We start from the raw sequence: 17421 nt of genomic DNA on the forward strand, positions 1-17421 counted from the left end.
CTTACTATGGGGGCAGCGTGTTTCCGTGTAGCCCCGTAACTCTCTCCTGATTGGCTAACTGAATTTGACCGACAGCAGCGGGAGGTAATGGCGCCGCTGCTGTGTCTCAGCCAATCAGGAGAGAGTTCCGGACGGCTGAAGCACTAGTGGACATCACTGGATAGAGAGGGGGCTCAGGTAAGTATTAGGGGTCTGAAGGGGGCTGCTGCACACAGAAGGCTTTTTATCTTAATGAATTGAATGCATTAAGATAAAAAAAAAAACCTTCTGACTTTACAACTCCTTTAAAGCGTTTGTTAACCTAAAAAAATATCTATATATTGATTCTGTTCCCTTAAAGCATGTTATACCACACAGTGCTTCTGTAGTAATTTTGCCGCTTCTTTTATCTAAAATACCTGGCTGATCCTGCCTGGTTATGTCCTTCCCCTCTGTAAACTGACCATGGTATACCATGGCTGCTGAGCCCTGACACTGTGGTCAGTCTACGTGCCTTCGTCATCCACAGCCCTCCTGTCCTCCTCTCTCCCCCCTCCCTCCCTGCCTGTCTGCCTGTCTGCTCCTTTTTCAGTGCCCGCCCCCTCCCCTCTTGCTGCTGAAGTTTAATTTAAAGTTTCATACCATCCTGTCTGTTTAATAATCCTGTGTGCCCCTGTGTCTGTGTTTTATAAAAATAAGCTGTTCTTTAACAATTTTTAGAGCGCCAATCGCCGCTCACGTGATCTGCTGGCTCTCTCCTCTCCCCTCCCCACTGGCATCATTGTGGAATCCTCGGCTCCGCCCGCTGCAGCTGTCAGACAGGAAGAGGAGAGAGCTGGCGGTCCCGTGAGCAGCGATCAGCACTCTGAAAACTGGTAAAGAACAGCTTATTTTTATAAAACACATACACAGGGGCACACAGGATTATTAAACCGACAGACCTTCTTACGGACCTTCAATATAAGGGATATTCCTCCCAATGACCACCAATGTAAGGGACATTCTTCCCACTGACCACCAATTTGGGGGACATTCTTCTTACGGACCTCCAACATATGGGATATTCCTCCCATTGATCACAAATGTAAAAAACATTCTTCTCACTGACCACCAATGTAAGGCACATTCTTCTTACAGACCTCCAATATAAGGGATATTCCTCCCATTGATCACCAACGTAAGGGGCTTTCTTCCCAATGACCACCAATAAAAGGAACATTCTTTCCACTAACTACCAATATAAGTTACATTCCTACCACTGACTACCAAAATTAGGGACAGTCTTTCCACCCACTGACCACCAATGTAAAGGATATTCTTCTCACTGACCAACAAGAGACATTCTTCCCATTGACCACCAATGTAAGGAGCATTCTTCTCACAGATCTCCAATGGAAGAAGGGTATTCTTCCCACTGACAATAATATACAGAAGAACAACTAAGAGTGGAGAGAAGGAGAAAAGGGGAAGGGGATAAAGAAAAAGGGAGAGGACACCTCAAACCTTGATGGGCAAGGAATAAAGAAAGCTGACAATTCATTAGGCTGGGGTAATAAGAGCTTAATTAGGAATACAAATACGAATTTAGAAGGCAAAGCAAAAGATTTCAGACCTTGTCAAATTGGTCTGCTTTTCTTTTACATTGTGAACACTTTTTAAAGTCAAGCAAACCTTAATCAACAGCTATACCTTTCACATAGCACAGCTAAATGTATAACTTTCATTTCTCACTCCATTCCTGTACCCCCCCAACCAGTGGTGCCTCGTCAGTAGATGACACAGCGGAGCACCAAGGTCTAAATCAGTGGTTCCCAACCTTATTGAGACCAGGCCCGGAAAATATTCACAACGTAGGTATTGATGGTTTTAGGGAGTTTGCAGGGAGACTTGAGGGTGAGGCAGGGGCTGGGGGCACTGTGGGTGGTTGAGGGGACAGTGTAGGACACTGTTGGAGGGTGGGGTCACTATAGGGGGCAGGTGCCTCTGTAGGAGGGTGAAAGGTACTGTGGGGAGGTTGGAGAGCACTGTGTGAGGTGGGGGGGGGGGGACAGGGTAGGACACTGTTGGAGGTTGCAAGCACTTTGGGGGCTGAAGGCTCTGCAGTAGGCTCGGGGTCATTGCAGTGGAAACTGTAGAACACTGTTTGATGTTGGGATCACTATGGGGCGCTGAAGGCTCTGCAGTAGGTTGGGGGGTACTGTGGGAGGTTGGAGAACAATGTCGGGGGTTGGGGGGGGGCAGTGTAGGACACTATTGGAAGTTGGAAGCACTTTGGGGGCTGAAGGCTCTGCAGTAGACTCAAGGTCATTACAGTGGGAACTGTAGATCCGAAGGCTGGGATCACTACGGGGGCTGGAGGCTCTGCAGTAGGCTGGGGGATACTGTGAAAGGATGGAGTGCACTGTGGTAGTTGGGAGTTTGGGGGGTGGCAATGTAGGACATTGTTGGAGGCACTATGGGGGCTAGAGGTCCTGCAGTAGATTGGGGGCCACTGCAGGAAGGTACTGTAGGAGGCTGGGGGCAGACTAGGACACTGCTGGAGGTTGGGGAACCAAGGGAGGGTAAAGGATCTACAGTAGGCTACAGGCCACTGCAGGTGGCAGGGGTCAATGTGGAATACTGGTTGGCACTGTGGGAGGCGGGAGAACACTGTGGCAGATTTGGGGGCACTGTGGAGGCTGAGAGAACATTGGAAGGTTGGGTGCCATATGGGAGCTGGGAAGCACTCTTGAGGGGTTAAAGGATCTGCAGCTGGCTGAAGGCCCGATAGGAGGAAGAGTTCTGCCCTTTAGGAGGCCATGGTGGTTGAGAACTACTGGTATAAATGACCAACAACTCCAATATTTCTAGCAAAGAAGAAAAGAAGACCGGGGACCACTTGGCGTGGCGCATGACTTGCGAAGTCCGAATACCACTGTTTAATCATCACTGCTCTAAGAAATCTTTTTTTCCTCCTGCATCTAGAACTCTCCCTGTAAATCAGATCTATTCCAGATTCCAGGGTCACTTGCTTTCACATACAAATATTTTCTGACAAGTTGGAAGTACAACAATCGCCCTTTTCTATGCAGGAATGAGAACAAACCTCTTACTATGTTCCGGCCGTATATTTGAAGGCCAATTTGTGAGACCGTTACGGAGAGTTCTTATGGGAATTCTGCTGAGGATATTCAGCACACTTCTTGTGTGTCATGTTCATGAACCACAACTGGTCCAAACTGCTATTTATTTCCCAAAATGCCTGCAAATTCCATGAAAATCATAAAACTTCTTCAAACCAGAGCAAACGTTGAGCCACTGCCAGCAGCAGCCATGCAAACTCTTCTTTGGGGTGGGGGGGATAAAGTATTTGGTTACGATGGACAAAACCATCTTTTTCTCTTTTCTTCAAAGCGTCCCCCTCCAGGTCCCTAGAGTTCTTCCATCATAGGGAATCTTTGATCTCTCAAATGTAATAGATTACCAATCCAGCTTCTGCCAAAAACTCACCACATGTTACAATCTGATTGTACAATCTCCGTTGGGCTCTGTTTCCACTAGTGCATCCGTTCCAATCTATGCCAGAGAGTGTAAAGTTGCAGCTAAGATGCATCAAAGTCGCACTCTAAAGTCGCATTCGAAATCAAGCAACTTCGGAGTAACACTAGTTGGAGTGGAGCCTTAGATCTACCAACTACAGGCGGTCCCCTGGTTACAAACATCCGACTTACATATGACTGCTACTTACGAACGGAGGGAGACAACGGGAAGTAGAGAGAAATCTACCCCTAGGAAGGGAAATTCACTCCTGTAAGTGTTCTCATTGGAAAAAGGTGTCCACACTGAAGTTTTATCACCAATCCTTGTTTCCACAGCAACCCAAAATTTTCAAAATCCAGTTCTCACAGGGGTAGAAAGTGAGGTGGAATCTTCTGAACAGGGGTACAGACAGCAAAACAAATCTTACAGGGGTGATAACCCTTCCCTATGCTATCCAAAAAATGTAAAAATAATTATTTTGGCTGGAGCTAAACTTAAAAAATATACCTGGTTGGATGCGTAAGGTTGAAGAAATAAATAAAATGGAAGACTTGATACTTACGGCCCAACACAAAAGGGAGAGCTATTCTAAGACATGGTATGTATGGAACCTGTTTGTACTGTTGGGTGAGGGTGTAGCTCTTCTGGGTCCATATACCCCCGAAAAGTTCCTTCTGGATCGACTGATTAATCGTTGGATACCCTTGCTGTTGGGTTAGGGGGAACAGCCTGGCGGTCCCCCCCACCCCATTATATTATTTATTTGTTTATTTCTTTTTCTTCTCCCCCTTCTCTTTTATCTTTTTCCTTCTATTTCTTGACTTTTCTTGCTGTTCTTGGTATTTCTTTTTCTCTTTTAGAAAATGAGTGGCGTGGGGGGCGTCACGCTTCCAAGGTTATGTTGCGGATGCATAGCGGGAAAGAGAGATCTGTGTTATCCTTAACTGATTGTTCTGTTTTTTTCTCACGCTGCAGATCTTAATGTACCCTTGGTTCTGTAATGTGTAATATGATGGTCTCTTTCTTATTGTGTGATGGCGACGCATGTTGGCGGCCTGCCTCACTCTACCCTTCAATAAGTTTATATTTGGGGGGAAAAAAATGGATTTTTGACTTACCGTAAAATCCTTTTCTCATAAGTTCATTGATGGACGCAGTCCTCTGATACATATCAGTAGCGTTTTCCTCCATTTTGCGGTGGATTCTTTGCTGAGAATCTAGATGGGAGTGCCTGGAGGCATTTTCCGGTGGGTGAAGCCCCTCCCTTCATCCCGGGCAGCTTCACTGCTCACTCCCTTTTGGGGAGGGCTTCTGCTACATGTGCAGACGTCCTGGGAATGCATATTGGGACCGTGGGTTCTGAAGTCCCCCAAAAGAGAGAGATTGACCTTCCAGAACCCACAGCCCCAATATGCATTCCCAGGACGTCTGCACATGTAGCAGAAGCCCTCCCCAAAAGGGAGGGAGCAGTGAAGCTGCCTGGGATGAAGGGAGGGGCTCCACCCACCGGAAAACGCCTCCAGGCACTCCCATCTAGATTCTCAGCAGAGAATCCACCGCAAAATGGCCGAAAACGCTACTGATATGCATCAGAGGACTGCGTCCATCAATGAACGATAGAGAAAATTGTACTTGTTCCAACTTACAAACAAATTCGACTTAAGAACCCACCTACAGTCCCGATCTTGTTTGTAACCCAGGGACCACCTTTATATAGCGCAAGGGCCTGACTGATTGGATAGAGATTGATTGAATAGTTTAGGTAGGTCCCCATATTACATCCAATGTTGGATGTAATTCAGATTGTAATGCTTATGGTGACACTATGGGGTGGATTTACTAACGGCAAAATAGACTGGGCCATTTTCAAAGTGCAGTCGCAGTTGGCCCCAGAGCTTAGTAAATGAGCTCACTTTCATCATCCAATCATGTGCAATCAAATACTGTTTTTTTATCTTTGTTATTTTCCTTGCACGCGATTGGGTACACTTTGTAAAGTGAAACTTCCCCTCATGTACTAAGCTCTGGAGCAACCGCACTTTACAAAGTGCACAGCCTAAGGGCTCTTTCACACGAGTGATCCGATCAGATCCGCCTGTCAGTTTTTTTAGGTGGACCTGTTCGGATCCTCCATGCATCCCTATGAGGCAGAGGATGCCAGTGGAGACATCTCCTCTGACACCGGCTGCCATCCGCATCCGATCCTGTCCGTGAAATCCGGACGGATGGAAACCCTATTTTCCATCCGTCCAGGGGATCGGATCGGATGGGATCGGATGAGAATAGACAGGCGGTCCGTTCTCATCCGATTCCCCCATAGAGGACAGCGGGGCTCTGACACCTCCCTCTCCACACACAGAGAGGAGACGGAGCTGTCACCTTCCTGCTCAGCGGGGATCGGCAGATCGATCCCCCGCTGAGCAGCACGGAGTCCGCCTACAGAGCGGACCGTGTGAAAGGAGCCTATTTGCCTTTAGTAAATCCACTAGTAGGACTTTGTTTCAAAATGTTTCACTTGAAGAACATCTGTTCGATTTTCCTATCGTTGGCTGACATACATTTTTGACCTGGCAGGAAAATTCGAAGGAGCAGAATGGAACATTTTTTCTTGAAGGGACCATTTTCGTTTTTTTTACTAATTTATGTGGTTTTTGCTCGGTAAGGTCGGTTCGTTACACAATAATGTTAAAAGAAAAATACATTTCAAAGTACTTTTCAACAATCTTCTTCAACTCATCAAATGTGCGGAGAATTTTCCTACGAAGGTTTCTACAAACGTTTATGAGAAAATATACAAGTGTATGGCCAGCTTAGTGCCGGGTCACACATATGCGATGTGGGAATCCTGTGAATCCACTGCGGGTTCCTGCATCGCACCTGACTCGCAGGCAGTTCACACTGCTATATGCAAATCGCTGGGGGGGGTGTCAATACAAGGTTAATGACACCCCCAGATCAGTTTGCATATCGCAGTGAGAACTGTCAGTCTGGACATGAATCGGATCGCATAGGTGTGACCAGCCATGAGATGCGATTCTGGTGCGGACCCAAAAAAGGGTCCTGTGCGACTTTGGTCCGAATCTGATGCAAATTAAGCCATACAATCTGTATGGCTGAATTTGCATCGCACAGACATCGCATGTGATTTTCAGAGCAGTGCGGTGCGCATCTCATGCAATGTCTGTCATTGCACATGTGTGAATCGGGACTAAAGGTCAAAATGCTGCATGTACAGTACAGTTGTAGTACAGAGCAGGAGTGCGCATGCCGTGGGGAATCTGTTTCTTGAAACGTCACTGTGACATGTTTATACAGGGACGCCTGCATTTACATAAACTTTAATGGCATCCCAGTCTTAGTCCGTAGGGTTTAATATTGAGTTGGCCCACCCTTTACAGCTATAACAGCTTCAACTCTTCTGGGAAGGCTGTCCACAAGGTTTAGGAGTGTGTCTATGGGAATGTTTGACCATTCTTCCAGAAGCGCATTTATGAGGTCAGGCACTGATGTGGACGAGAAGGCCTGGCTCGCAGTTTCCACTCTAATTCATCCCAAAGGTGTTCTATCTGGTGCAGGCCAGTCAAGTTCCTCCACCCTAAACTCCCTCACCCATGTCTTTATGGACCTTGCTTTGTGCACTGGTCCAAATCCATTGGTGGAGGGGAGATTATGGTGTGGGGTTGTTTTTCAGGGGTTGGGATTGACCCCTTAGTTCCACTTAAGGGAACATAAGGTGTCAGCGTACCAAGACATTTTGGGCAATTTCATGCACCCAACTTTGTGGGAACAGTTTGGGGATCCTTCCTGTTCCCAACATGACTGCGCACCAGTGCACAAAGCAAGGCGACGTCCGCCGGGCACCTGCGATTGCTCCCCATGGAGACAGAACGGCAGTCTGCCATTGTAAACACAGCAGACCACTGTTCTGTCAGTGATGAACACAGGGATCCTCTTATTTAGGAACACAAATCTCTGTGTTCATGCAGCAAGCCCATCCCCCACACAGTTAGAAACCCCCCCCCCCTCCCCCCCGGGGACACATTTAACCCTTTGATCACCCACTGTGTTAACCCCTTCCCTGCCAGTGTCATTATTACAGTAACAGTGCATATTTTTAGCACTGATTACTGTAGTAATGTCACTGGTCCCCCCCAAAAGTGGCAAAAATTTCAGTTAGGGGACCGATCTGTCCGCCGCAATGTCGCAGTCCTGCAAAAAAAGAAAATCGCAGATCGCTAGTAAAATAAATAAATAAAAATGACATAAATCTTTCCCTTAGTTAGTAGACGCGATAACTTTTGCGCAAACCAAGCAATATCTTATTGGGATTTTTTTTACCAAAAATATGTAGCAGAATACAAATTGACCTAAAATGATGAAAAAATCTGATTTGAAATATTTTTTTATTGGGAATGTTATATAGCAGAAAGTAAAAAATATTGTTTATTTTTTTTTTTCAGAATTGTCGCTCTTTTTTTGTTTATAGCGCAAAAAATGAAAAAAATCGCACAGCTGATTAATTACCACTAAAAGAAAGCGCTACTTGTGGAAAAAAAAAATGACATCAATTGTATTCGGGTACAGCGCCGCACGACCGCTGAATTGTCCGTTAAAATAACGCAGTGCCGAATTGCGAAAAATGGCCTGGTCATTAAGGGGTTAAAACCTTCTGGTCCAGAAGTGGTTAATGTAGTCACACTCATAATGAGTATTAGGCTGCACTCACATTATCACATTTAGGGAGCACGCAGAAAATCACACCATTCTGCACACATTTACAAACCCTGCAAAAAAAACGCAGTTAGCGCCATTTATTGTTAATGTTGCAAATCAGATGTGCGTTTTTCATACAAAAAAAAGTTAGAAAATGGGGGATGCTCGAAGCCCAAGCAGGTGTATGAGCTGCTTTGCATCATTTGTCGGGTGAGTCCCATTGAAGTGAATGAGCTGCCCTTTGGCTCAAATCGCATGACACAGACATCACATGTGATGTGCACAGGAATGCGGTGCGTTTTTGTTGCAAATCGCATGCGGTGTTCAGCATGCACCAGTGTGATCCCAGGCTATGTTTCATGAATGACACCTCCAAACAGAACCCAGGCTTAAAAAAAAAAAAAGCAATAGAATCAAAAATGTCAAAAAACGCCAGTTAGCAGCATTTTTTGGCGTTTATCGAAAAACGCCACTCAAAACTAGTTTTCATTTTTTTTTTACAGCCAGAAAACGCCCCCCCCCCCTGCCAAAAACTGCTGATAACAGCCTGTGTGTGCACGGAGACATAGGAGAACATGCTGGGGAGTTTACTGGCTGCAGCCGAAAACGTCTGACCCCAAAAAGAGCCGCTGTAAAAACGCTCCGTGTGCATGAGGCCTAAGAATGAAAATCGCAGGAGTCGTAGTTGGCAGTCATGTGATGGGGATGGAGAAGGTTTGGAAACAGAAATTGTCTCGTTCACTATTACTAATACTACTCATGATGAGAAAGAGGTACTTTTTTTTTTATATATATACATACATACATATACACATACATATATATATACATACATATATATATATATACACATACATATATATATACATACATATATATATACATACATATACACATACATATATATATATACATACATATATATATATATATATACACATACATATATATATACATACATATACACATACATATATATATACATACATATATATATATATATACACATACATATATATATACATACATATACACATACATATATATATACATACATATATATATATATACACATACATATATATATACATACATATATATATACATACATATACACATACATATATATATATATACATACATATATATATATATATATATATATATATATATATATATATATATATATATATATATATATATATATACATACATATATATATACATACATATATATATACATACATATACACATACATATATATACACATACATATATATATATACATACATATATATATATATACATACATATATATATATACATACATATACATACATACATATACACATACATATATATATACACACATGAAAAGTACAGTAAAACTGCAGGAAAGGGCACTGGGGGGCAAACTAATGTGAATTTATTTTATTTTGCTATGTATCAGTGTATTTGGTGTGTTTTACATTTGAATTTGCCGCCGGTTCCACCCCCCTGCGAACGTCACGTCACAGGAGACGGAAGCCGGGGCACGGAGAGGATCGGGAGGAAGATCCGCCGCCGCACACCGCCCGCATACATTGCTGGATCCCGGTGACAAGGTAAGTAACCCCTCTACCAGGATCCAGCGATCTTCCTAGCGGTACCCTGAGTGTGGCTCGGGGTTACCGCTTTTGGCGCTGAAATTTAACCCCCGAGCCACACTCGGGAATACCGCCAGGAAGGTTAATGACCAGGCCATTTTTTGCGATTCGGCACTGCGTTACTTTGCGATGCGATTTCAACCATAACGTATGTATAGCTGAGTTCACACCGCACAGACATCGCATGTGATCTGCACAGCAATACGGTGCGAATCACATGCGATATATGTGATCGCACAAGTGGGAACCCAGCTTAACAAAAACGCATTGGACTGCATCTGTTGCATCGGAAAGCATTAAAAATAAGGATGCAGAATGCAGAAATTGTGGCCCCGTTCACATTACACGATAAGGAATTGAAGACAGAAATGCTGCGATTCCAATTTGAAGCAAAACACGCAAATGTGCGTTTTTAGGCACCATTAATGGCACCCCAAATTTGGTGCGTTTAGAAATTGCGCTAAGCTTGTCGCCAGAAGTGAATGGGCTGCCCTATGCAGACATGCGGAATCACATGAAAATCATGCAACCAAATTTGCGCACGGAAACGCTTGTTTCCACTATGCGATTTGTGAACGGGGCCTCAAGCCATAGGGCAGCTCATTTACTTCAATGGGTCTCCCTACACCCGACAAATGAGGCAAAGCAACTCATACACCTGCTGGAGCTTCGCGCATCCCCCTCCTCCGTTTTCTAACTGTACTTTTCTTCTTTTTTTTTTTTGTATGGAAAAACGCACATCTGATTTGCAACATTACCAATAAATGGCACTGCAAGCGCTAACTGCGTTTTTTTGCAGGGTTTTTGAATGTGTGAAGAATGGTGTGATTTTCTGCGTGCTCCCTAAATGTGATAATGTGAATGCAGCCTAATACTCATTATTAGGGGCAGAGCGATGGTCTGCTAGTAAGGAAGACAGAGATCTTGTGTTTCTGCTAACCAGGAACATGGATTTCTGTTTTCCCCCATCAAAACACCTCCCCCACAGTTAGCAAGCACTCCCATGGAACACATTTAACCCTTTGATCACCCTACATGTTAACGCCTTCCCTGCCAGCATCATTAGTACAGTGACAGTACATTTTTTTTTTTTTTAGCACTGATCACTATATAGGTGTCACTGGTCCCCAAAAAGTGTCAGTTAGGGGTCCGATATGTCCATCGCAATGTTGCAGTCCCACTAAAAAACGCAGATCGCTGCCATTACTAGTAAAAAAAAAAAAATATAATGAATTAATGAATGAATTAATTAATTAGTTTGTAGACGCTATAACTTTTGCGCAAATAGACGCTTATTGGGTTTTTTTTTTTTTACCAAAAATATGTAGCAGGATACAAATTGGCCTAACTTTATGAAATTAGATTTTTTTTTTTTTATTGAATATGTTTTAAAACAGAAAGTAAAAAATATTATTTATTTATTTAAATTGTTGCTCTTTTTTTGTTTAAAGCGCAAAAAATAAAAAGCGCAGAGGTGATCAAATACAACCAAAAGAAAGCTCTGTTTGTGGGGGGAAAAGGACATCAATTTTATCTGTGTACAGCATCAGACGACAGCAATTGACTGTTAAAGTACCTCAGTGCCGTATAGCAAAAATTGGCCGGGGGGGGGGTAAATCTTCCAGAGGTCAAGTAATTAAACCAGAAATTGAACATTTTAAGAAAAAAAAGGGATTTTTTTTAATTGATGGCCATAACAAGAAGTTCATAAATATTTCTTTCTGGTAAGCCAACTGTCAATATTAGGTGGCGAAGGTGAATTTGGCACTTTTAGGAGTCTCACTTATGTTGCTGCACTCTACACCAATTTGAAAGGCCAATTAAAGCATTTTATATGGGATATTTCACTTTATTATTGGCAGTGGGGTGGAAGATATATTTCTCATTATACAGCAGAAGAGTCTCACTTCAATCATTGCAGTTGCTACATACATCTGTCTCATTACTGGGCCTCAAAATGTATAAATGAAAATTTCCTTATTGACTACAATAACAAATCCGATCACACTTTGGGGTTGATTTACTAAAGGCCAATTGGCTGTGCACTCTGCAAGTGCTGTTAATGCAGAGCTTAGTACATGAGGGGAAGCAAAGACCCAATCACATGCATATGAAGAACCGAAGAGGAAGTAAACTTCCTTCTCTTGCTTTTACCTATAGGGGAACCTATGATAAGACTTATCTACAGGGGAACCTATGATAAGGATCACCTATAGGGGAACCTATGATAAGACTTACCTATAGGGGAACCTATGATAAGACTTACCTATAAGGGAACCGGTGATGACTTACCTATAGGGGAACCTATGATAAGGATCACCTATAGGGGAACCTATGATAAGACTTATCTACAGGGGAACCTATGATAAGGATCACCTATAGGGGAACCTATGATAAGACTTACCTATAAGGGAACCGGTGATGACTTACCTATAGGGGAACCTATGATAAGGATCACCTATAGGGGAACCTATGATAAGACTTACCTATAGGGGAACCTATGATAAGACTTACCTATAGGGGAACCGATAAGGATCACCTATAGGGGAACCTATGATAAGACTTACCTATAAGGGAACCGGTGATGACTTACCTATAGGGGAACCTGTGATAAGGCTTACCTATAGGGGAACCTATGATAAGGCTTACCTATAGGGGAACCTATGATAAGGCTTACCTATAGGGGAACCTGTGATAAGGCTTACCTATAGGGGAACCTATGATAAGGCTTACCTATAGGGGAACCTATGATAAGACTTACCTATAAGGGAACCGGTGATGACTTACCTATAGGGGAACCTATGATAAGACTTACCTATAGGGGAACCTATGATAAGGATCACCTATAGGGGAACCTATGATAAGGCTTACCTATAGGGGAACCTGTGATAAGGCTTACCTATAGGGGAACCTATGATAAGGCTTACCTATAGGGGAACCTATGATAAGACTTACCTATAGGGGAACCTATGATAAGACTTACCTATAGGGGAACCTATGATAATAATTACCTATAGGGGAACCGGTGATAAGACTTACCTATAGGGGAACATATAAGGCTTACCTATAGGGAAACCTATGATAAGGCAGGGGAACCTATAATAAGGCTTACCTATAGGGGAACCTATGATAAGGATTACCTATAGGGGAACCTGTGATAAGGCTTACCTATAGGGGAACCTGTGATAAGGATTACCTATAGGCGAACCTATGATAAGGATTACCTATAGGCGAACCTATGATAAGGATTACCTATAGGGGAACATATGATAAGACTTACCTATAGGGGAACCTGTGATAAGGCAGGGAAACCTATAATAAGGCTTACCTTTAGGTACTGCAAATATCTAATAAACTTGCACCGTTTAGGAGATATTTACATTAGCCGCAGCCAGTGACATCACTGGCACATGCGCTCTGAAGAAACGACCACCTGTGCCTTTCCTTCAGAGCCCTGTGCCATGACCGCCGACTCCTGCGCGCATGCACGGGAGTGAAGTGATTGTGGCTCCGGCCAATCACAGAGCCCGAGTCCGGAACCCGGAACTAAGACGGGTGAAGATGGAGGCGTCTGCAGCTCCTCCATATATATATATATATATATATATATATATATATATATATATATATATATATATATATATATATACACGTACACACACATACAGTCTATAAAATATTATATACACGTACACATACACTGTATATCCCACCCTGCAGGTATATATTAGGTGTATTCAACACATACAGTGGGTACGGAAAGTATTCAGACCCCCTTAAATTTTTCACTCTTTGTTATATTGCAGCCATTTGCTAAAATCATTTAAGTTCATTCTTCTTCCTCATGAATGTACACATAGCACCCCATACTGACAGAAAAACACAGAATTGTTGACATTGTTGCAAATTGTTGCCTTGGTGAGAGAGGTAAAGAAGAACCCAAAGATCACTGTGGCTGAGCTCCAGAGATGCAGTCAGGAGATAGGAGAAAGTTGTAGAAAGTCAACCATCACTGCAGCCCTCCACCAGTCAGGGCTTTATGGCAGAGTGGCCCGACGGAAGCCTCTCCTCAGTGTAAGACACATGAAAACCAGCATGGAGTTTGCTAAAAAACACCTGAAGGACTCCAAGATGGTGAGAAATAAGATTCTCTGGTCTGATGAGACCAAAATAGAACTTTTTGGCCTTAATTCTAAGCGGTATGTGTGGAGAAAACCAGGCACTGCTCATCACCTGTCCAATACAGTCCCAACAGTGAAGCATGGTGGTGGCAGCATCATGCTGTGGGGGTGTTTTTCAGCTGCAGGGACAGGACGACTGGTTGCAATCGAGGGAAAGATGAATGCGGCCAAGTACAGGGATATCCTGGACAAAAACCTTCTCCAGAGTGCTCTGGACCTCAGACTGGGCCGAAGGTTTACCCTCCAACAAGACAATGACCCTAAGCACACAGCTAAAATAACGAAGGAGTGGCTTCACAACAACTCCGTGACTGTTCTTGAATGGCCCAGCCAGAGCCCTGACTTAAACCCAATTGAGCATCTCTGGAGAGACCTAAAAATGGCTGTCCACCAACGTTTACCATCCAACCTGACAGAACTGGAGAGGATCTGCAAGGAGGAATGGCAGAGGATCCCCAAATCCAGGTGTGAAAGACTTGTAGCAACTTTCCCAAAAAGACTCCTGGCTGTATTAGATCAAAAGGGGGCTTCTACTAAATACTGAGCAAAGGGTCTGAATACTTAGGACCATGTGATATTTCAGTTTTTCTTTTTTAATAAATCTGCAACAATGTCAACAATTCTGTGTTTTTCTGTCAGTATGGGGTGCTATGTGTACATTCATGAGGAAGAAGAATGAACTTAAATGATTTTAGCAAATGGCTGCAATATAACAAAGAGTGAAAAATTTAAGGGGGTCTGAATACTTTCCGTACCCACTGTATATTCCACAAGAAGAGCAGCATACAGCCATGGTGCCCACCTTGCAACCCAGTAGCTGCCTGTGGCCCTTCGGCACATTTCTGCCTCCAGTCTATAACTCCTACAGCATGTCCCTACTCTCTAACAACTCATGCCTTTAGTCTCTAACCGTGTCCTGTGGCATTTCCCCAGTCTCTGGCCATGTCCTGTGGCATTTCCCCAGTCTCTGACCATGTCTTGTGGCATTTTCTGCAGTCTCTGACCATTTCCTGGAGCATTCCCATAGTCTCTAACCAACTCCTGTAGTCTCATGCCATGTCCTGTGGCATTTCTGCAGTCTATGGTCATCTCTTGTAGTAAGCTGTAGTCTCTGACTATCTCTATTAGCATGTCCGTAGTCTTTGACCATCTCTTGTAGCATGTCCGTAGTCTCTGACCATCTCTTGTAGCATGTCCGTAGTCTCTGAGCATCTCTTGTAGCATGTGCGTAGACTCTGATCATCTCTTGTAGCGTGTCCATAGTCTCTGACCATCTCTTGTAGCGTGTCTGTAGTCTCTGACCATCTCTTGTAGCGTGTCTGTAGTCTCTGACCATCTCTTGTAGCGTGTCTGTAGTCTCTGACCATCTCTTGTAGCGTGTCTGTAGTCTCTGACCATCTCTTGTAGCGTGTCTGTGGTCTCTGACCATCTCTTGTAGCGTGTCTGTAGTCTCTGACCATCTCTTGTAGCGTGTCTGTAGTCTCTGACCATCTCTTGTAGCATGTCCATAGTCTGACCATCTCTTGTAGCATGTCCGTAGACCCTGACCATCTCTTGTAGCGTGTCTGTGGTCTCTGACCATCTCTTGTAGCGTGTCTGTAGTCTCTGACCATCTCTTGTAGCGTGTCTGTAGTCTCTGACCATCTCTTGTAGCATGTCCATAGTCTGACCATCTCTTGTAGCATGTCCGTAGACCCTGACCATCTCTTGTAGCGTGTCTGTGGTCTCTGACCATCTCTTGTAGCGTGTCTGTAGTCTCTGACCATCTCTTGTAGCATGTCCGTAGTCTCTGACCATCTCTTGTAGAATGTCCGTAGTCTCTGGCCATTTCTTTAAGCAGGTCCGTAGTCTCTGACCATGTCCTGTGGCCTTTCCACAGTCTCTGACCATCTCCTTTAGCAGGGATCCTCAAACTATGGCCCTCCAGCTGTTGTGGAACTACACATCCCATGAGGCATTGTAAAACCCTGACATTCACAGACATGACTAGGCATGATGGAAATTGTAGTTCCTGAACAGCTGGAGGGCCATAGTTTGAAGACCCTTGTCCTAGAGCATGCCTATAGTCTCTGACCATCTCCTATAGCATGCCTATAGTCTCTGATAATGTCCACAGTTTTTGACCATCTCTTGTAACATGCCCATAGCCTTTGACTATATCCTATTATGTGTTTGCTTTCTCTTTCACTAAATATTATGTGTGGCCCTTTGGTGACATCAGGGGCCACAGCTGAGGGCCCCTATATCAAGTAAGCAGACCACCACTAATTTACAGCACAGCACTGCAGGCAAAGATAGGACGACTGTTTAGTGATTTGACCGCATTATCCAATTAGCAGCAGAGAACTGCGCCATCCTGTTGTCACCGGGTAGTAAGATGGATTCTGCACCCTGCCTGTCACACTCAGCATCCTCCCAGCCATCAGCTTAGCAGGCCTCCATGCCATATGCCAAGGCATGCCAAGGCCATGACGTTGCCTACTTCTAATCCCATCATTCCCCCTGAAAAACAGAGCTCAGCCACACCTGGGATGGGATAAAGAAGAAGGGATCTCGGCTGATTGTCCTCCATAGCTGCCTCTAGGCTGGTACAGTCTGGCTGCGCCCCTCCTCCCCCTTACTCCATTTTTTTTTTTTTTCTGTGAGCCGGCACAGCCTGCCCTACTTCTCTCTGCATTGTGCATCACTGGGGTCCTACAGCAACGTGCAGAGTGCCCCCCCCCCATAATAATCCCCAGCACAGGAACCCGCCCGCCCCTCGCCCCGGGCGTCCGAGGTGTCATTGTAAAGTCATTATTCAGGCACACCTTGCTGCACAGCAACACTGATCACCATAACCAACTGCCATCACCCGCAGCACAGCCGCCTCCATTCCATCCATTGTATCAATGACTGACCAATCAGCATCGCATTATTCTAAGGCAACATTAACCCTTTCCTGGCTGATATCATTGAAAATAAAACAGATAACAGAATGAAAGAAATGAATATTCAATACATAGGAAATTCATTAGAGCCACTGCGGTCAGATCTAGGGACAAATACTCAGCAGGGGTCCAGCACTGCATTGAGATGGTAGGGAAGAAATCCTCTACAGTAATCTAGGGGCCCATCACTATGGTGAGATCCAGGGGCCGGTCCTCTACAGGAGGCCAGGGATCCAGAGACAGATCCTCAACAGAGGTCCAGCACTGCAAGATCCAGGGACAGATCCTCAGCAGGGATCCAGCACTGCAAGATACAGGGACAGATCCTCAATAGAGGTCCAGCACTGCAAGATCCAGGGACAGATCCTCAGCAGGGATCCAGCACTGCAAGATACAGGGACAGATCCTCAGCAGGGATCCAGCACTGCAAGATCCAGGGACAGATCCTCAGCAGG

At 44.3% G+C, this 17421-nt stretch overlaps 1 protein-coding gene across 1 annotated transcript in view; it reads right to left on the reverse strand.

Annotated features, from left to right (window-relative positions):
* The window catches only part of FASN (fatty acid synthase), a 142045-nt gene that overhangs the window by 123528 nt on the left and 1096 nt on the right, over positions 1-17421 (reverse strand). The window lies entirely within an intron of this gene.

This window comes from Pelophylax lessonae (assembly GCF_965119305.1).
Source record: "Pelophylax lessonae genome assembly, chromosome: 11".
Classification (NCBI taxonomy): Eukaryota; Metazoa; Chordata; class Amphibia; order Anura; family Ranidae; genus Pelophylax; species Pelophylax lessonae.